The sequence below is a fragment of the Camelus bactrianus genome, chromosome 17 (assembly GCF_048773025.1).
Source record: "Camelus bactrianus isolate YW-2024 breed Bactrian camel chromosome 17, ASM4877302v1, whole genome shotgun sequence".
Taxonomy (NCBI): Eukaryota; Metazoa; Chordata; class Mammalia; order Artiodactyla; family Camelidae; genus Camelus; species Camelus bactrianus.
Window position 1 is genome coordinate 21936971 of NC_133555.1, and position 21024 is coordinate 21957994.

The following is a 21024-nucleotide window of genomic DNA, read 5'->3' on the forward strand; positions in this document are numbered from 1 at the left end:
TGAGTCTGCCATGCAGGACCTCCAAGGCCATGATAAGGACATATTAAGTACATTGGGAGCTCATTGAAAGGTTTTGAGCAGGAAGTTACATGACCAGATTTTGGGTTTTAGAAAGGTAACTTTGGCTTCCCAGTTGGTGGTGGGGGTGGGAAATGTGTGTGTGGAGTGGAGCGTAGGAGGGATTTTTTTTTATATGTAAGGTTTTTTTATATCTAATGCCACAATAATGGCTCCATCTTCTTGGGGTGAACCCCAGGGTGGTGGGAGCATAGGAGAGCAGGAGAATGTCATGTCAAACGTGACCATGCTTCCCTGGGCACTTAGATGTATCAGGTGTGCTGCTATAAAGAGATGGTGCACATGATTTTTGTAATTGGTAGGTGTCTGAGATGGCCACCAATGGTCCCCACCGCCCGGTGTTCACGCCCCATGTGATCCTTTCCCCTTGAGTGTGGGCTGGATCTGGTGACTTCCTTCAAACAAACAGGATACAGCCAAAGTAGTGAAATACCACTTCCATGGCTTGGTGACAAAAGACTGTTACTTTGTCTGGCTGTTGTTCTTTCCCTTGCTTACTCTGGTGTGGCTTCCTATGCAAGCCTCTTCACGGGAGAGGAACTGAGGGCTGCCTCAAGTGATGAGCCAGTGACACCTGGAAGCCTCTCTCCAACCACCCAGGGGAAGTGCAGCCTGCCAACAACCAGTAAGTGAGCTTGGAAGAGAGCCAGCCCCAGCTGGGAGCACCGTGGCTCCCAAAGACTCCTCAGCTGTGGCCTGTGAGAAACCCTGAAACAGAGGACCCTGTGAAGCTGGGCCTAGCTTCCTGACCCCCAGAAACCGTGAGATGAGAAAGGTGTGTTGTTTAAGTCATGCAGTTTGGGGCTAATTTGTTATACAGCAACACAGAATTCAGACACTGTTATATGATGTCACAGAAGGCAAGAGAGGACATGGTATTTAGAAGGGGGAGTGACCAGCCTTGTCACATATGGCAGGGAGATCAAAGATAACCAAGGACAATAAGGAAAAAGAAACCACTAAACCTGACAAAGAAGCAATTTGAGGAAGCTGGGATGATGAGGGGTAGAAAGGGTCGGTGTCAAGAATTCCATGGGTGTCCCTATAGATCCTATAGGATATGACCAAATGTAAACTGCATTTACTGCTGCAGGCAGGAAGTATGACCTTTTGAGGATGACTAATACAATGTGTTTTTGCTTTCTATTTCTCACTCAAATTTTGGTCCCAAACTTACGATGTTGTGCTTCTAAAAACTCTCCTAAGGGCATCTATTAATGAATTCAGCATCTGGCTCTGCAGTGCTGATCCAGATTCCTCCTTCCCTTTCTCTGGATCCTGCTCCCACTGATGTCCTCCCAGTGCCCTTAAAGTGCATCTTGTCTATGCACTACCTGTTGTCTTTGGAGCAGACTTGGAAACAAAATGAAAAATCTACATACATGACCTGGGCGTGTGAAGTCAGAGTCTGAGTCAAATTCAAGTTCCTCCCTTTACTGAAGTTTCTTCTCTATGAAGGACTCCTAGAGGGCTACATGACACTGCGTGTCCTTGCCCTCTCTCCAGCTTAAACTCTTAACCTTGAGCATGGAGCAGGAGAAATAAAGGAGTCTCGACTTCACTGCTCTGTGGCTTTGAGGAAATGACTTAACCTTTCTGAGCCTCATTTTCCTCTACTACAAAATGGAAGTAGTAGTACCTCTCTCTTGGGGTAGCTTTGAGGAAGATGAAAGGAGTTGATGTAAATAGTGCACTGAGCGAGGTCTTGGCACAACCCTTTTCCGAACTCCTTGCTGATGTGAGAAGCAGCTGAACTTCTCAAGCGTTCTCACCTGCATGGCAAACCCCAAACCACTCTCAAAGCTGCCAGGCCAGCTGCCTGAGACGTGTCATAAACAGCCCGAGGAGGCAATTTGCTTTCAAAGAGAAATAGGCAGAGGGAATAAAAACAAGACAGCCAGCAGCAGGCCCAGCCCCGAGCCAGGACAATTTGGCGCTTGGCAGCAGCAACGGCTAGAGGTGCACCGCCCAGAGAGTGTGTCTGTGCAGGACCTCACAAGCTTAGGACCGTCCTGAAGCCCCACGGTGGTGGGGAAGATCTGGCGGGGTTGCCCCATGGCACCCGTCCCAGCCTATTCCACACCCAGCGTTGCCTGAAATTACCTTGCTCTGATTTTTTCATGCCACCGAGGCCCGCTCCTCCAGTCAGTAGGATTGGTTTCTCTCTTTAATTTTCTCTCAGGGCGGGTGGAGCAAATGCAGGAGCTGCCCGTGAAAAGTATGCAGGAGACTCACCAGCTGTTGCTAGTATTTCATCACACTGAAACTTAGAACACAGCTGGATGCCAGCTGCTGGCCTAGGGGTTGCAATACAGGAGTCTTCGCCATGATACTTATTTCTGTGTTTTCTTTCTGGGATACGGTTTTAGGGTTTTTAGTGCACAGATCTGGGCCTCCTACCTTGGATGTTGATGTGGCTGGCTCCGTTTCACTGCTCAGCTTGCAGGTAACTGATGACCTTCTTGGAGAAGCCCACCCAGATAAAACTCGCCCTCAGCAGCCCCTCTCTCCCCATCCCCTGTGGAGTTACTTGCTATCTCAGTAACCTGGTAAATTGCCTTCCAGCACTCTCTGACATGATTCTGTTCATCTCTACTTGCACCAATGAGTTGTCCATGCTCCCCACTAGAGGACAGTTCAGTGTGGGCAGGAGCTTCCTCCAGTCCATTCATCTCTATATCTTTATCCACCCTATGCTGAAGGGATGATTAGTATCATTCCCAGCTTACGGATGAGGAAACTGAGGCTCAAATAAATCAGACAGGTCTCCCAAGGTCATAGAACCAGTTAGTGGTGGAATGAGAATTAAAATTAGGGACTCTGAGTGTGCCTGTCTACATAGGAGCCACAAGCCACATGTAACTATTCAGCCCTCCAAACTGACGTGTAGTCTGAGTGTAAAATACATACTGGATTTTCAAGACTGAGTATGGAAGCTAAAAGAATATTAAAATAGCATTAATAATTTTTGTATTGATTCTGTGATGAAATTGTAAGTTTTGATACATTGAGTTAAATAAAGTAGAGTATGAAGATTAATTTCACCTATTTCTTTTTATGTCTTAAAATATGGCTACTGGAAGATTGACAACTATGTATGTGGCTTAAGTGGTATTTCCACTGGACTGCACTGGTCTGATTTTAATTATTCCACCTAGTAAGAAATGTTTGTAGACCTGATATAGTATCAGTATTAATGCTAATAATAACGATAAAATTCAGTCATCCAGTTTAAAATTACCTCTTATGTTTTTTCAAGTTCATTTGTTTGAAAAAAAAAAGGCAGTTGTCCTTTGATTTACCCATGTATGTTAGGTGCCTGCCTACTCTATGCAGACCACTGGGCAAAGTGCTTACTGATGCAGTCAAAGCCTGCGTTAATCAAGAAGCAACGCAAACCCAGCCTGAACTACCAAAGGAATAAGAGTGATTAGATCAAGGAATCCTGGATGGCTCACATATTTGTAGGAAGACCTGACTGAACAGTGTCATTGGGACCCCAAATCTTCTCTTTCTCTCTCTCTCAGTTCTACCTCTTTCTTTGGCTCCTTTACCTCAATCAGCTTCCTTCCATGGCCAGAGGCAGGTTTGATGGCCTCTTCCAAGCTCACTTCTTCTTACTTTCATCACCAGAGTCAAAGGGGTGCCTCCGTATCAACTCCAAACAGGACTCTCATTGTGGCTTAAATTGGTCACATGTGGGTCTTTCAGGCCAGTCACAGGTGGAGCATGATGATCCACCCAGCTGGGTCACATGCTCGGCCACGTCAAGAAGTAGGGGAGTTAAACTGATGGGAAACCCCCATTAGAGCCAAAAGCTGGAAAAGGAGTATTTCTGAAATTAAAGGGGGATTTTTTTTTTGTTTTGTTTGAGGAAGGGAGGCCTGCTGGGCAGACAGAAAGACAAATTCACAATACCTCTCTAAATGAGATTATCTTCTCTATGGGAATGAATTTGAGAAATGATCAAAACCTCTAAAAGGGAAGATGAAAAAAACTGGTAATGAATCTTGAAGATATTAGAGAAATTTAACAGAAAATTAAAAAGAGAATAGAAGTCTTTTGTGGGTGGTATATAGGGAATATATAAGCAGACTCAAATGTGAATGTCCCTTTAGAAGTGCCTGCCTTTGTCCATTATGACCATGTAAGTTCAGGACATAACCCTGAATGCTGTGATACTGGAATAATGAGTGAACTCCATCTCCTGTCACTGTTGGAATATTGCTGCTCATTTGCTGAGTATGAATAGTGCAGAATATAGAATTAAAAGCAGTTCTGCTCTACTACATAAACAATCTCATTTAGATAACATTATTTTGTTGAATGATATGCCCCTGAAAAATCCACTTGCATTCAAAATGTCTTCCTGTTTTTTTTTTTAAGAAAAGAGACCTGTTGGTTCCTACATATGCACACAGAAAATGTGCTTCCTATTCTTTAGGGGTTCAGTCCCTCCCCCTTTTTCAGCTTTATGCTATAAAGCTGTCAGCTAATTGTCATCTAACCACCACCTCCAATATCTGACAGCATAGCCTTCCTTTGCCACTTAGTCATGGGAGTCACGTTTGGACACATTTCATTAAAATTGAGAAAATTAGGCTTCAGGACTAGAAACATAATTAGAGTTGAATATGCAGACACTAAAAAGATCTTGGAGTCAGTTATAAGGTAATCCATCCATGCCTGGAGAACCTGGCGGATACCTTGCATATATACATATCAACATCTATATTAGCTTCTCAGAGAGATTGTTAAAAGTATGTGCTCACATTCATTTTCCCCTCTTTCCTTTAGGTTTGGAAAGACATAGTAGGAGTTTCCCTTCTCACTTTTTTTGTGCCTACTCAGTTTCACAAAGACAAAGAGGTGAAATTTGAACGTTTCAGCTCAGATGGAGGGGTCTTGTCTAAACTATAGGGGCAGAAAGAGCTGCTCTTTGCTATGCATGCCTGAAGCATTATGAAAATCAGAGTCAGGTTTCTTGGCTGGAAAAACCTTGTTTGGGGGGAAAAAGGCTGGGAGAGGGGTTGTCTTAGGAGGTAACTCAGGCCTGGTGTACATTCTCTGTAATCATGTTCTTCAGAAACCTCCCAGCTGATATTCCACCCCACACCTTTCGCTGTGCCACGGAGGCCAGAGATAGCTGGGCACAGGAGACAGCCTTTATGTAAATGTCCCAAGAAATTTCCTTTAGAGGCATGATTTGGTCAGACAAAACGTGGAGAGTTTTGTCTGGACCAGTCCTCATTACAGTTTCTCTGATTTGGGGCAAATTGATGCTTTACGCAAATCATTAAAAATTAGTTCTCTCATGTAGGTAGCCTCTTTGGAATGAAGATCAGTGGAGACATTTTAAAAAGTGGAGAAGGGGTGGGGGAGGGGCATGTTTTCCTTCTTGGAAGCTTTCATGTTTAATTAAATCTGTAAATTAAACATTTTTTTTTCCCTTCTCATTTTAAATCCCAGCCAACTAGTGTCTTGCCTTTTTGGCACAAGAGGCCAATCTACATGTCTAGCTTTGCAGGTAATGGTGACTCATGGTTGTAACTGAATGGGAGGGAAGAAAACAGACACCAAAAAGCTCTCCTCCTTACTGCAGAACACAGAATGTCATTTCTGGAACAGTCAGTAATTTCTAGTTAAACACTACCAATTTTATCTTAAAGGGACCATTACATGGTTGTGCTTTTGTTCATTTCTGAATTTTGTCTCTGAGGTTACTGCAGAGCATAGGAAAGGAATGAAGTTGATCGTCTAGACAGATAGCTGAGTATCCCTTTGTAATGACTGGCCTGTGTAGAATGATGGCTTTGATGTCAATATTCGTGAGATTTCCATACCCACGTCACAGTGTTTCTTGAGCAGCTCAGTTCAGTTTCAGGCATTGAAAGGAACCAGAGCTTTTGGCAGTAAAATTCTCAGTTATATCTTTTGTTCTAATTCAGGTATTTCCTCACTCTCTGAGATGTAGAGACATTTTCTTCTCATAAGACATGCCCCTAATCTTGGCCTCAAGGCTTTGGGTGTCTGAAAAACAACTTGAAGATCTTCATCCAGAACTGGAAGGAGAAATGATTGGGTCTTGAATGATGAAGACTCCTCCCAGTAATCAAGCACTGAGTAATGTGAATCCAAGTTATCCGAGTTACCAGTCACTTTCTAAGTGTAGGCTGGGCAGTTCAGGATTCAGAGGCCCCTACCCCATTCCCACCTTGGGCCTTTGTAAATGCTGTTCCCTCTACCATCAACTCCCTCCCTCCTCACTCCTCTTTCTCTGGACATCTCCCACTCATCATTTCCCCGGTTAATGTCACTTCCCTGACACTTCCTGGCTAATTTTAGTCCTCATAGCACCCTATGATTTTTCTTCTGAAAAAATTATAATTCATTAACCAGGTAAATCTTTATAATCCTCACTGGGGCAGGTGCTGTTCGGTGAGGGTAGTGACAGGGCCCAGTACTGTGTCTGACACATGGCAGCTACTCGATAAATACTTTGTTGAAGGAATCGGTCAATTCACTGATACTCCATTTAATTCTGGGGCAGAGGGTCTCAGGCTTGGAAGTAACTAAGAAGGAGATCCAAAATAGAGCCCACACATGTTAGAGGTCCAGCTGTCCATCCCTGCATCAAGACAGGGTTGTAGCTGGTCTTGTGATTATTCAAAACTTCCCACCTGTAACCCAGGTTTTGATAACCTCTGCCCAGAGTATCATCTTTGTCCAGTATTGTTTCCAATGGGTTCTAAGAACTCTCAGTAGATACTGGTGCCTCTGATAGTAGCTAGCCTTCAAGATGATCCCCAATAATCCTCACTTCCTCGTTTTCACTCTTTTGTGTCTCTGCCTTCTAGGCTCACTTCCTAGGCTAGTTTGTGAGTGTGACACCTGGTCATAAAAGGCATTATAGCTCCTGCCCTAGTCTCTTGCACAGCTTACATTGGCCGAATCCAGCCATTGTGCTGGAGGACACACAAGCGGCCTGTGGAAAGGCCCATGGTGGGAGGGACTCTGGAAGGAGACTGAGGCCTCTGCTAGCATTTTTTGTAGCGACATGGACAAGTCACATGGGAATCGGATCCCCCAGCCCCAGAGTTACTTAAGAACACTAAGCTTATGGCTTCATTGACCCAAGCAGGAGCTAGAATAGAATAGAGGTGCTTTCAAATGTTTCATACCTTTTCAATATCCTCTTTAAAAGATAGAAAAACAAGAAAGTGATTTTCACTCATCCTATGTTGGTTGAAAAATCATACTTTGAATGATCGTTGAGAGTGGAGTAATGAAATAAATCCCTTATTCCCTTTCTATTCAATTAAAATCAGCTTCTTGGATTAATTGTCAGGTTCAGAAACCTCAATCCAATCAAGACCCGTCTTTATGTTTTTCACAATTATTTTCTAATGCTCAGAGTGCTTCTGCCAAAGGTAGCCATGTAAATCCTTCTTTCCTTGGCAAATTGGCTCTAAAATTTTCCTTCAAGATACATTTCTACTTTATCAGACTTCAACCACCTGATGTGTAGTCCAGACACAGCCATAGCCAGAGGAATAAATGTCACCTTTATGGAAAACAACCCAAAGCATCTGATTTCATTAGAAATGGTAGAAGGTAGGTCACGTCTACTCTTGGCATGAAAAATACTAGGTGTCATATTGCTGCCTTAAACCCTACATGTTTTGTCCTATTTTTGTGTCACTGAGCATTTCAGTTCTCTTTTTTGTTTTCATTCTTTTTACCAAGTGATCTTTCTTGCCATTAAGGTTTGCCTTGGCAGAGAGCATCTGCTTCTTTGTCAAGGATGTCGTGGCCACTTTGGTCTCTTTTTGATCCACATTATACCCCAAGCTTTAGGGCCAGAAGTCATTTGATTTTTTTTTTATAGTTTTATCTTTATTTTCTTGTAAAAGCAATATATGCTCATTGTAAAGATAAATGCTAAATGATACAGAAATGCATAAAGCAGGGGGAAAAAATCATTCTGTCCTTTATGGGTAACCGTTTTTGGTCCATAGCTTTAATGTTTATTTTTTTCCTTTGTTAAGGAAGTATATATATATGAAAGAAATGTTTTATATAAGTGGAATCATTCAGTAAACAGTATCACGTAACTTAAAAAAATCTGAGTGACCTATTGTGGACACATTTAGAGGATAGCAGTGACTTCTACGTACTGGGTTATTTGGGTGCTGGATGGACGCTGTGCTAAGACTTTTCCACGAGTTACCTCACAGAATTCTAAGAACAGCACTATGAGACAAGTGCTGTTAATGTGCCCATTTTATAGATGGCGAAACTGTGACTTAGTATATGTAAGTCACTTGCCTAAGGTCACACAGCTAATAGGAAAAGAGCTCAGATTCAGTCTCCACAGTTGGACTTTAGAGTCTAAACTCTTAGCTGCTACCTGTCAGTGTCTTCAGATCCAACTCTCATTCTTTGTAATAGTGCATGGTATATCTTGCCTTCAATCCTGCTGCCTTGCTACACTGGCTGTCTCTTCTAGAACTTGTCTTATTTCTTCTCATGTGTCCCCCCTCCAGTTACCATACCCTTTGGCCACCTTCCCAAACTTGTTACATCCCTGCTTTATTTGTGGGCTCTGAATGGCATTTCCCTTCTTTCAAGGTGTATTTTGACCCAGATAAACTGGGTCTATGCTGATTTTGACAGTGATGGGTGGAGTTTGGGGGCTTAATGCATTTCAGGGGTCCTGTTGATGAGGTCTGCTAGTTCTGTTACTTAAGACATTGGCATGGTTAAAGAATAACATTCCCTTTTCTTTCTCTTCTCTGACTCTAATTTTGATTCTGCTCATTCCTAACTGGGTTCACAATCTCTTCCTGAACTTTCACTAACAATGTATTGGGTGTGTCCATGCTGCTCCGAAATCTTTCTCCCAAGAAAGAGGAAGAAACAAAGCCTCATTATGTGTGGGCTAGATGGGGATGGTGGAGGAACTGGAGGACAAAGAGGTAAACCAACTGGGTTTGGCTTACAGACTAGGAAGCCAGGGTAATGACCAGTTGCTCTCCTAAATGTGTACCATGTCATGATCCGAGGGCACTCCCAGCCCCCAACCGGTCATTACGCCTGTGAGAGCATGCTGACTGAGGACGAAACCTTGCCCCTGGGAGAGGAGGTGGGTTTCCAGGGCTCACGCTGCCACAGCATAGAGTGCCGTTCTCCTGTGGTAAGCAACAGACCATCACAGCAGCATCAAGACCTTGGAAATGGTGGCTTCACAACTGGCTTCGTGGCAGAGAGCCCCAGGCTCTTTACAAGGCATCCTCTCTTTATAAGTGGCAGTTGGGTTGCAGCCTCTGAACCATCACATCTCAGATGAATTTCATTTCTAAGGGTTACCCAACAGTCTTTGTAAAGTAGCACTGACCGCACAGCATGCAGAGTGGACCCTTTTTTCACTCTAGCCATTCAGATGAAGGTATTCAGCAGGAAGAGGTGATGTCGGAGTAGCCGGTAGGTGTGATAGTGAATGTCAGTGGCTGTGGTGGCTGCCCAGAGTAATGTGTGTATGGAAGGATTCTCTGGTCATTTCGAGGCTCAGAGAGAAAGAGCAGTGTGATTGACTGGTAGTTCCTGCATTGGGCACAGGAAGGAGCACGGTGGCTTGTGTATCTTGTGTTTGTCATATGAATAAGCTGTGGAGTAATACAAGACTGGGGTGCAGGCTTAGCTCTGTCACTGTCTCACTGGAAGTCAATCCTTGTGCATTTGACTTCATTCTCAGAGCCTCAGTTTTCCCATATATACAATAGGAATTTTACCTCTTGATTTTTATTTTTATTTTTGGAATGGTGAAGTCCGTGTCAGGGTATCTAGAACATTAAAGCTTCTCAATAAATGGAAATTATCCAGAGTTATCACTGAGGCCAAGGGGAAAAGCCAGTATATGTGATGGTCCTATTGCTGAATTTCAGAGTGATTTTGAAGATGCTTTCTCCTTCTGCCTCTTCTTTTGCTGCTGACTGGTTTTGCTGTTCTAGGTGATTGTGCCTCGGGTTCTCAGGTGTCTCCTACCATTGATAGAAACTAGGGCCAGACTCCAAACCCGCTTTCTTCATCATATAACCTCATATGCAGTAAGATGCCTCCCATAACTGAAGGACCAGAATGTGATGCTCCACTTTTTTTTTTTTTTTAATTTTTATGCCCTTGGGGAAATTATTTCATGGCCCCAAGACTCAGTCTTCTTATTAATAAATGGACATAATATTTACTTTACAAGATTGTCATGAGATTTCATTCAGATAATTTTTGTGAAAGAGTTACAGAAGGCACTGTTATTCTAAGGTTTTATTAATATGTCAAAATTATTTTGTTCATGCATAATAGCTTCTGAATTTAGGTGGGGTGGAGGAACAATTAAAAACAAATGTCAAAATGACCATTTTCAGAGGTCCACTTGCTACCAAAAACTAGATTTATTCCCATCTCACATAAGGGTAGGGTAGCCAGATAAAATGTAGGATGCCTAGTTCAATTTTAATTTTAATTTTAATTTCAGATAAACTGTGAATATTTTAAAGTATTGGTACATTTCATGTATTGCATGGGACACACTTATAATTAAAAATTATTTGTTGTTTATCTAAAAATCACTTAACTGGGCGTCTCTCTCTCTCTTTTTTATTTACTAAACAATGACTCTAATCTGAGTTTGCCGAGAGTATTGAGTTAATTAATGTAAACTACAGGTGACTCGTGTACAATGCGGGGAGAGGGGTGTGTGGTTTAGGGGCATCAACCCTCCATGCAGTGAAAAATCTTGTGTAAGTATACAGTCAGCCCTCCCCATCCAAGGTTCCTCTGTATCCCTGATTCTAGATCTTCAAATTCAACCAACCACTGAATGTATAGTACGTATTTATTGAAAAAACTGCATCTAAGTGAACCCTCACCATTTAAACCAGTATTATTGAAGGCTCAACTGTACTTAGAAGAGCGATAGAGCTATGATTTCATAATAAGGGCTTGAAGAGTGTTCTTGGTCACAGAGACACTGCAGTGTGAAGGCAGGGAGGGCAGGCTCTGGAGCCAGAGCTCCTACGCCACATCCCGCCTGGACCACTCGTTAGCGGGTGGCCTTGAGCAAGGTACTTCACCCCTGCGCACCTCAGTCACCTCATCTGTAAAGTGAGAATGGCAGCCTCTTCCTCATAGAATTGTTGTGAGCATCACTGGGTTAATACATCTGAAGGTTCTAGAATGGCATCCAAGACCAAGAAAATGGTCAAAAATGACAGCTGTTAGGATGTTATGGTCATTGCTGTATTGACCTGTCAAGCTATTAGATGCTAGTAGTTGAGTATGGTTGCATATTGTAATAATGGTATGTGTAGCTGCTGTCTGCCAAAAAGATTTCAGGCAGCTAGGTGGGTGTTGCCTCATCCCCATTGCACAGAGATGTCTCTAAGACCAGTGAGGTTGCTAACTTCCCTAAGGTCACACAGCCCAAGCTATGGTTCAAATCCCTGACTGTCTGACCCAAGAACTGAATCTCTTTCTGCTCCTTGAGCAGCTGAGATCTGTGATCTATAGAGCAGAGAAAATGGCTAGGATTTAGAACAGTAACACCATCTGTTAGTTGTATGAATACTCTGTAAGTTGTAGAGAACATTACCTGAATATTATAGTAATGTTATGGTTGATTATTTATATTTATAAAAAGTCTCAGTCGTCTAAAGCATCTTATCTCCTTTGTTATTCTTCATAGCCTCTGAGGTGAGCAGAGCTGGTTTGATTACTAACTACCATTAGGCAGAGGAGGGAAGTTAGAATCCAGGAAAGCGGTGTGACTTGCTCTGAATCACCCTGCAGAATGTGGCGTAGTGGGTCTGACCATCCTCCTTGATTTCAAAGCCCATGTTTGTTTTCTGACCCGTGGCACTTCCCTCATTATAAACACATTCCTCCATTAGAGCCTCCAACATGGTCTGCTTTGGTTTTTATTAAATTAAGTGTGGCATCCACATCCAAAGACAACTCGAGTGTTCTGTCTTGTAAAACTTTGCCCTGCGTTGGATTTCTCTGTCCAGTTTATCTTTAAGATAATAAAAACAAATAATTCACAAATCCAGGGGAGAGATTAGCAAAACAAACTTCGCTGTTATTTTTGAGCTATAAGCAGAGAAGGCAAACGCCATAATTGCTAGCAAATGTTTTCCAGCCTACATTATCTCATCAGCTAATTAGACAGCGAGGGCCATGGCACCTCACATTTTCTTTAGGAATCACAGGTATAATTCCTACCACATTATTACAGCGTTTTCAGTTTTCAGTTACATTCCAAATGCTTATTTGGCAGGCAAACGTATTCTGTGCATCTCTTTTGCGATTCCTCAGACTCTCGCCCATGCTGCGTATCTCTAGAGCGTCGTTAATATACAATTGTGCTTATCCTTTCCACTTAAAAAACAAAAGGCAGTAAGATGTTTATGGAAAATGCTGGGTTTGTGGATTTTAAAAGGAAAATACTTTGAAAGACCAGGCAGGAGTCCAAGCTGACCTAAGGCCAAAGTATCTATCAAAGCTGATGGTCTCCAGCCCAGCGGTACAGAACTGAGTTTGGGAGGAACTGCCAATGCCTGGATGTCATGGCAAAGCCCCCTGCCCTCTGAAATACCTTCCTGGAGGTGGAAGGGTGACAGGATGGAGATAGGGACAGAAGAAGTTCCTACAGCCTTTCTCAAAAAGACTTAGATGCTAATCACAGTAAATGTTGTAACAGGACCAGAAAGGGAAAAAGTATTCAAATATTTCAATTAAGACTGATTTTCATTTCTAAAAAGGTATGCAGAGGGAATGAGAGAGAGAAGAAGGAAAGAAAAAAAACCTGGAAGGATATATCTGTAAATAGAAATGTGGTTATTTCTGGGCGATCGGTCAAAATTATTTCACTTACAAGGAAGAGAATCTCACCTGAAACTAGTTTAAGTCAAAAAATATACAAAAAGAAGCATATTGACTCATAAGACTTTTTGGCCCATATACGGAAGTTATAGTTTCGGGTACCACTGGATCCGGGTTCTCAAACTGTCATCAGGGATACTTTATTCCCCATCCTTCTTTCTCCAGATCCAGAAAGCTAGGATTTGCTTTCTGCTCTATTGTTCACCATTGGAAGCTTCAAACATATCAATCATATGTCTCACGGGTCCCAGAAGAAAAGAGCGTCTTTCAGTAGCTCCAGTGGAAGTCCCAGGGGAGTATCTGCCTGGTCCGCTGGTCTGCGCCTGTGGTGGGGTCAGCGCTGTGTGAATCACATGGATGGAGCAGGATTACTGTGCAGTCAGGGGAATTGGTTCCCCAAAGGGAGGGATGGAGGCAGATAAAAATCATATGTCCCCTGCTCTGTGATTTTCATCTGCTTTTTGTTAGATTACTTTTCCTAAATAATTTTTAATGGAACCTATAGTGTTTTAGGATAAATTTTTTAAAATTTATTTTGAAACATACTGTGATGGAGAGGAAAGGACTCCGAGAGATTCTAAACATCCAGCAGACCTTACACTTCTAATACCCCTAGCTGCCTTCCAAGGAAATGGACCCTGGTAAATTACCAGTTTGTCCACGAGAGCCTGCCACCCAGTTAGTGTGACCAGAGAGAATCACCCTAGCTGAAGCATCGAAATAACACCGTTCCATGTGTATTAACTCCTTCAGTCCTCACAAAATCCATCAGAAGTAGGTACTGTTTGTATCCACTTGTTACAGGGGGGGAAACTGAGGCACACAGAGGCGAAGTCACCTGCCCAAGGTAAGTGGAAGAGTTGATCTCCACACCCAGAGTGTCTGCCTAGGAGCAGGTTAAAAACAAGATCCTGAGAGAAGGATCCAGATAGAGAGGGAGCAGCAGAGGCAAAAGGCAAATGTTGTGAGGCTGAAGAGAGAAATTTCTTCTGAGAGGACATCCAAATACTCTCCCTCAGAGCTGCTGTTGTCCTGAAAGACAAGGGACCATTTTTCCAGCTCTTCTTGAGCTCTTTTCCTGTCCTGCTCATGTCTCTTGACAATAAATGTGCCATCGCTTGACATAGTGTCACCCCTTCCTCAGTCTCAAAATGCCTGACTCACAAGTATGATGAGGGAGGTGTATGGTCCTACTGCACCTGGTCGGCACAGTTAACTGCCATCAAGCCAAAGAAAGCTCGTTAATTTCTCTTACCCTCACACTCCTGCAGTTCTCTGTTTGAATATCTCTTTTGGCACCAATTTCATTCTGCCTGGTATGACCAGGATGGTCAGTGTTTCTTTCCTCTTAAGGTGCCCAGTAACCATTTGGGAAATAGAATTGACGTTTGTCCAGGCTTCTGGATGATGCTCCGCTGGATGACAGAGCCCTCTCCTGTCATGGCCCTGTCGCCAGAGGCCAAGAGCTGGCTTCTTGTTCCCTCTATCCTCTTGATACTGACCACACCAGGGAGTGAAGCATCAGCCTTCTTTTACTGTACAAAGCGGCATGTGCTCCTGAGACAGACCCTTTATCAAGGGCCAGGCCTGGGAGAGCCTTGTGGTTTTAGAATCACTGAACTACCGTCAAGAAGGGAACCACCCTGGCGGATGACTGGAGGGGCTGGGTTGAGACCACAGATGAGATCAGATGGTGGAGACTCAGCCGACATCCTTCCAACAAGAAGTGGGTCCTAGAGACACTGTGCTCTGTACATTCCTGCTTTTGGAAAGACAAGGACACAAGGCCTTGAAGAGCAGGTCACCATTCAGTTTTTAGGGACTGGTTTTCATTTGTGAGGCCATGTGAGGTGGCAGATGCTGGAGAAGGGGGTGAAACCATTAGGATGGCTGCCTGGAGACAGCACTCAATGAGTTTCCTTAGGTTTCTCAGAAATCAAGGAACATGGGAGCATTATTTGATACCCAACTATTGTTCTCTGATGCTATTGGAGGCTGTTTCCTTAAGAACAAGGAAATAGGTGGGAAATAGACCAGATGTTCACAAGCTCCAGCTGGGGCCTTCATCAGCCTTCCCTAGTCACACTTCACCCTTTGCTCATGATACTTCAGGTCCCTCTTTCAAATCCTTGCATACTCCGATCTCATGCCCATCTCAGGACCTTTGAACTTGCTGTTTCCTTCTCCTGAAATGCCCTTCTTTCTGTTCCGTTGACTCAAGGAGGGGTCAGCACCGATTTCACCTCCTCAAAGATGCCATTCTGAATCACTCAACCTAAGATAATTCTCCCCCAGCTGCTCTTTCTCCCATTATCCTCTTTCATGTCTTCATAACCCTTACCACCATGTACATTTATTTCCTCTCTTGTTTTCTTGATATTGCATCGTCTGACTTTGCTAGAACGTAAGACATTCCATAAGAGGGGTCCTAGGATCTTGGCGTCTTTGTCTTTGTCTCTTTCTCTGCATGGCAGCTTCTAGCAGGTTGTGAATACAGCTTGTCACCAGATTCCATAGAACACAGTCGGTTTGGCTGTGGGAAAGATGACTTTCCTCTTTCACAGACAGACCAAGTTAGAACCTGATTCTAAGTTTGGCTTCTTAGAAGGCTCTTTGTTGTAGCATCCCATAAGTTATGATTTTCGAAGGCTATTTCTGCTGAACTTTGAGATTTATGTTTGGTATTTGGTGGCATTAAGAAGAATTCCCTTTGGAGTTTTACCAGCTATAGCATAGCATTGGCTCTATGTGTCCAGTTAAATGATAGCTCTTGGAATTTGCTGAACTACTTGAATTCCAAATTTTGGAATTTTGTTTTCCTAATTTTGTTCCTCAAGGACTGCTTCCATCAGATATTAATGGGTGTCCTGCACAAAAAATAAAAAGGTAGAGGGGGCATTTGTGCAGCAGTTATGATAATGTCCCATTCCTCTCCCCTTAGCACTCACAGTTTCCATGCATGACACTGTGAATGCTTAACTGCACATACTTGCTACTCTCTGCCTGCATGTGTTCTCTGGATGTCACACAGAGTAGGCTGGGAGTGCCAGGAAGTTAGGGACCCTGGAAGCAGCCCTCAATTTAGGATGGATGAGAGTTGGTGGGTAAATACCCAGCTCCCTCATTGCTGAGATAGGTCACCTCTAAGGCATGTTCTTCCCGTCTGTCCCCGGTTGAGTCCCAGGTGCCCACAGAGGTAAATCTGCTCATGAATGCACCCCTGGTTGGCCTCCTTCCCTTGCCATCTTACTTCCCGTCTCCTCTCCTGGTGCTTTCTAGAAATTCACCTCCCAAATAAAACTGCTTGCACTTAAATCCTTATCTGGGGATCTGCTTCTGGTGTAGTCTAATCCCAGTCAGTATTCTATGGCTAAACATGGTCAAATAAACTTAGGAACTGAACAAAGTTAAATAGAATTTTTTTCCCCCTGCAGGACCTCTTGACTTCTCTCATGTGCTAATGTGCCTTGTGAATTTCAAGACAAGAGTTGCGGCAGCATTTCCTTTATTTATTTGGCCATGGAGATGAAGCCAGTGGCGCCCCTTTACACGAGGAAGTGTATGGAATCCGTGAGCCTTAGAACAACACACTTTAGGATCACTTATCCCCCTCCTCCTTCCTGACTCCCCGTGGTAGGAGAAGCTTTGTGGCCGAGACCTGGCATGTTAACATTTTTGCTTGGTGGACAATTCTGTGGGCTTAAAGCTTCATGTTACCAAAAAAAGCCTTGTGAATGCAGTAACACTCCCTCCACAGCCATCCACACACTCTCTTGGCAAAATTAACGTGCCAAGATTCAAGCCTCTGTTCTAAAAGGAACATAGAATGGACAAGGCTTTCAAATCCCCTCCCTTCCCAGGGTTACTCACCCAAAGCCCCACAATTTAACTTAGCAGTTTCAGTCATCTATTGTCCTTCCTCTTGGTCATGCTGAAAACTACAGGATTAGAAAAGAACAGATGGGAACTTGGGAACTAAATATATTGACGGTTAAAGAATTGAAAATGATGTGTCATGAATGAGTCAGTTATTCACTTTGTGGGACGGGATACTGATGTGAGGATATCCTGGAGCCTCAGTGTAGCAGGTGAGATGGATGTTCAGCTCAGTGTTACAGAACAAATGGATCCTCAGGAGTGCTCTAAATGAGAATGTAGGTTGCCAAGAGAGTGTATAAGGGATTACTAGGAAGGCTTCCTGGAGTAAGTGGCATTTAGAGAGAGATATTAAAGGGTGAAGAGGAGGAATGAGTATTGGAGATGGTGCTAAGGCGAAGCGTGAGAAGGAGAACTGACCAGGGGCATCAGGGAACTGACCAGGGGCATCAGATCTCCAACAGCTAGAGGGAAAGGGAGGGAACTGACTTGGGTGAAGTGGACACAGGCCAAATCAAGTTCCTGTATTTGCTCTGTGAGATTAAATAAACATTCCTTAGCCTCTGTCTTCTTATCTACAAAGTAAGAATAATAATAGTACTAGCTGAATGAAGTTCTAGAATTAAGTGAAATTAATACACATAAGGCCCTTAGCAAAGTTCTTGCTACACAGCACATGGCACGTGCTTAAGAATGTTATGATATTTTTTATGTATTGTTCATACATAAATTTAGTGGGAGAGCCAGGATTCAAGCTCAGGTCTTTCTTACTGCAGCCTTCCCTATGAACTGCCAATGATCTATCTCCTGGTTTGATTTTTACAGAGTGTTTCTCAAAGAGGATTCTGTGGATTAGTAGGTATTATTTGAAGATCAAGTTTTTGAAAATATTTAGGAAGTAAGTATATAGGAAAATGGACAGAAGATTTTTAGTAAGAAAGTGCATTCTGCAAAATGTTATGTACTACTATCCCATCTAAACTTTTAAAATATTTATTTAGAAGAAGACTGGATTTTTAAAATGGTAAAGCATTGTTAGATAATGGAATTATGGGTGAGTCTCTAAGTAAATTAATTTGAAAACCTTTTATCATTGTTCTCCCCAAAAGTAAAAACCTGGTGAAGTTCCAAATTTTCTTCCTGGCCCCAATCTTAGGAATTACTCATTTCCCGATTGCTGAAAAAATTATATACGTAGGACCCACCTCCTACCAGGAATTGACTTAAAAGGCTATTAATCAAGCATGAAAACGAGTTATAACCGGTTGACTCTGCGTCCGGGTCCACTTTAAAGAGGAAAGGGATGCTTTCCTGCTCTCAGGGAGAAGTCAACACAAAACTACAGGAGTGGTCCATTTCCAGTCCTGGCAGGTAAACCAGTGCTCAGAGCATCAGTGGGTCATATGCCAGGCACAAGAAAGAGTAGCTGGATTAGCTTTCTTATCTTTCTCAGTGGTTTAGCTCAAATGCTTAAGGCATTTTCCAGAATGTGTTGGACGCAGGACTGGGCTTAGACAACACCTTGGAATTATTAATGAAATCCTGTATGTACCTGTTTTGAAAATGAGATCCTATGTTATCCCAGAGAGAAAGCATGAGCACCAAGGCCCCACGTTCCCCCTTTGCAAAGTGTTAGCCACAAACATGACATGAGCATGCTGTGGGGAAGACGTAACAAAAGCATTCCTCAGGATTTTCCAGGAACACAATAGCACATGATCCCTCCAGGATTTGAAGTCCATCTTCAAGCATCCATCCATTCTCCTTCTATACACATACATCATCAGATCAAAATGTGCCCCAACCTTAGAGATTCTGAGATCTGAAAAGACGTTTGACAAAGAAACTTCAGTGGTATTGAGTCAGAATGTTGATGTAGACATGCAGCTTTAATTCAGATTAGGATGCTCCAGTGAAAAGAAAAGTGTGTGATCTTGCCAGACTTCCACCCCACACACCAAAAAAAAAAAAAAAAAAAAAAAAAGCTGGAGTTGCCCAGCCTTTGCACTCAACAGGTATCTTCTGCATCTTCTGCAGCATCCAAGATGTATCCCAATGGGAAGTCATTTATTAAGTGCCTCCTAGGTGTCCTGTATTGCAAAGGCATGCCACAAAGGGGAGAAACTGGTAATTTTTCGAACAAGCAGACTCTTGGCAAACATTTCTGAGGTAAATTAGGATTTATTGGAAGCTTAAGATAGAGGATGTGGGCTCCAGATGGTACTTGTGTAGTGAAAACGCTTAAGTAAAACAGAGCTGACCTCAGAGTGTAAGGAGCACGTTTTTGCAGATTATTAGACCATCTGTCACTTGAGGACATTTGAATAATGTCTTTCATAGGAAACTGGGGAAGTCATGTGCCTCTTTTTGAAGGTCTCAGTTCTGTAAGTCTGTGCTGGTTGGGGCATTCGTTTATTGCAGAAGGTGGACCCTCAGGGTATGGAAAAGGTGTGTTGAAATCCTCAAATACTCATGATCCCCTTCAACAACCGTGTTTAATCACGGCGTTAAATAATAAATAAACAGAAGAATATTTCCATATGTTGGTATAGGAAGCATATGTACAATGGTAGGCTCAATGCCTGGGATTCTGGAATTCCAGGACAGACCTACTGGAGTTCTATTTTGAAGGTTCCAGATATTTTGAGAGGGATAAAAAGTAGGTGCTGAGGACTTTGACATCAACGTTCACACCCCAGAAATTCCTGAATTTAGACTCTAAAGCACTGTGTTGTGTATATTCTTTCTATGATACACTCTTCCTTCCTTTTCCTCCTGGATGATTCTTTTCTGTCATTCAAGATTCTCCGAGAGAAAGCTGAATGTCGCTTCCTCATTTACCCATATCCCCTGCTTCTCTCCAGGACAGCCCCATCATCATGCGGTGGCTGCCTCCCTACTTGACCCTGAGGACTTTGATGTCAGAGAACACATCTTATTCATCTTTTGTTCCCTCCAACAGCTGCCCCAGTGGCCAGCCCAGAGTAGACCCTGAAATGATTCTGGTGGTGAGGAACTGGAAAAGGAGAGACAGATTTCTCAAGGATCTTAATCTTACAGTTCTCATCTGTTAATTCACAAGTCTTTTTTTTTTTTGTCCATGTGTGTGGCCCTAAAGAGCAATGAGAGATCATTGATTTTATGATAACGTTTTGAAAATAAAGTTCAGGGATCAGCTGGTAAAGTTTTTGAAAGTCAGTAGTGGGCAGTAGTACAGTAATATAAATGTGCTGTGAAATGAAAAAGTATATTTTATGTGAGTTTTCTGCTGTAAACAGTGTAGTGATTAAGAGTGGGTTTGGAGGGCAGAACACCAGGGTTGGGTCCCGTGACATTGTGCAAATCATTTAAGCTCCCTGAACCTTTAGTATCATTATTTATAAAATAGGGATAATATATTCATCTCATGGGGATGACTATTTTATTTGAACAAATTAATATAGGTGAACTGCTTAGCTTAGTACATGACAAATAGTAAATGCTTAAAAAAAAGATTAGCCATTCTAATTATTAAACCAATAACATATGCTTAGCATTTGGTAGTTAAATAGGCTTAATCTAACAATATTTACTTACATTTGACCCAACAAAACTTTAACTGAGTGTCCATTGTGTTCTGTGGGAGACCATGTACTGGGCTCTGGATTTAAGAAGATAAATGGTCCTGTCACTGAAGTTTCACAACTAAAACTAAAATGGAAGCAGATAATTGAAACATAGTATAGTATATGCTGTTAGTAGAGTCATTAACAACATGCTGTGGGATAGACATCAAATATTTTTTAACTTATATTCTAAAAGATTTAATTACTTAGAACATATTCAACATACATTTCTCCCATATCTGACGAAAGTGAATGAAAGGAGTCTGGGTCTCCCTGTACCCTGGCTGGCTGAGGATAGGCAGGCAACAACTTTTACTCTCCTTCAAGATACATTTCAAGTCATCCTTGCACTCCTGTACCAAGTGCAACATTTTTGTGACTTCTTTTGTTTTTCCATATTGTGAACTAAATTTGCCAATGTTGTGCTTGAGACCTTTGCGTACTTTTATAAATGTGACTCAGATATTTAGTGTTAATTATGGTCAGTTGATTGAAACTGCTTTGGAATGCTATATTGAGAAGGATTCTG

At 42.6% G+C, this 21024-nt stretch overlaps 1 long non-coding RNA gene across 21 annotated transcripts in view; it reads right to left on the reverse strand.

Annotated features, from left to right (window-relative positions):
* Positions 1-21024, reverse strand: part of LOC123615963 (uncharacterized) — a 330500-nt gene that overhangs the window by 101767 nt on the left and 207709 nt on the right. The window lies entirely within an intron of this gene.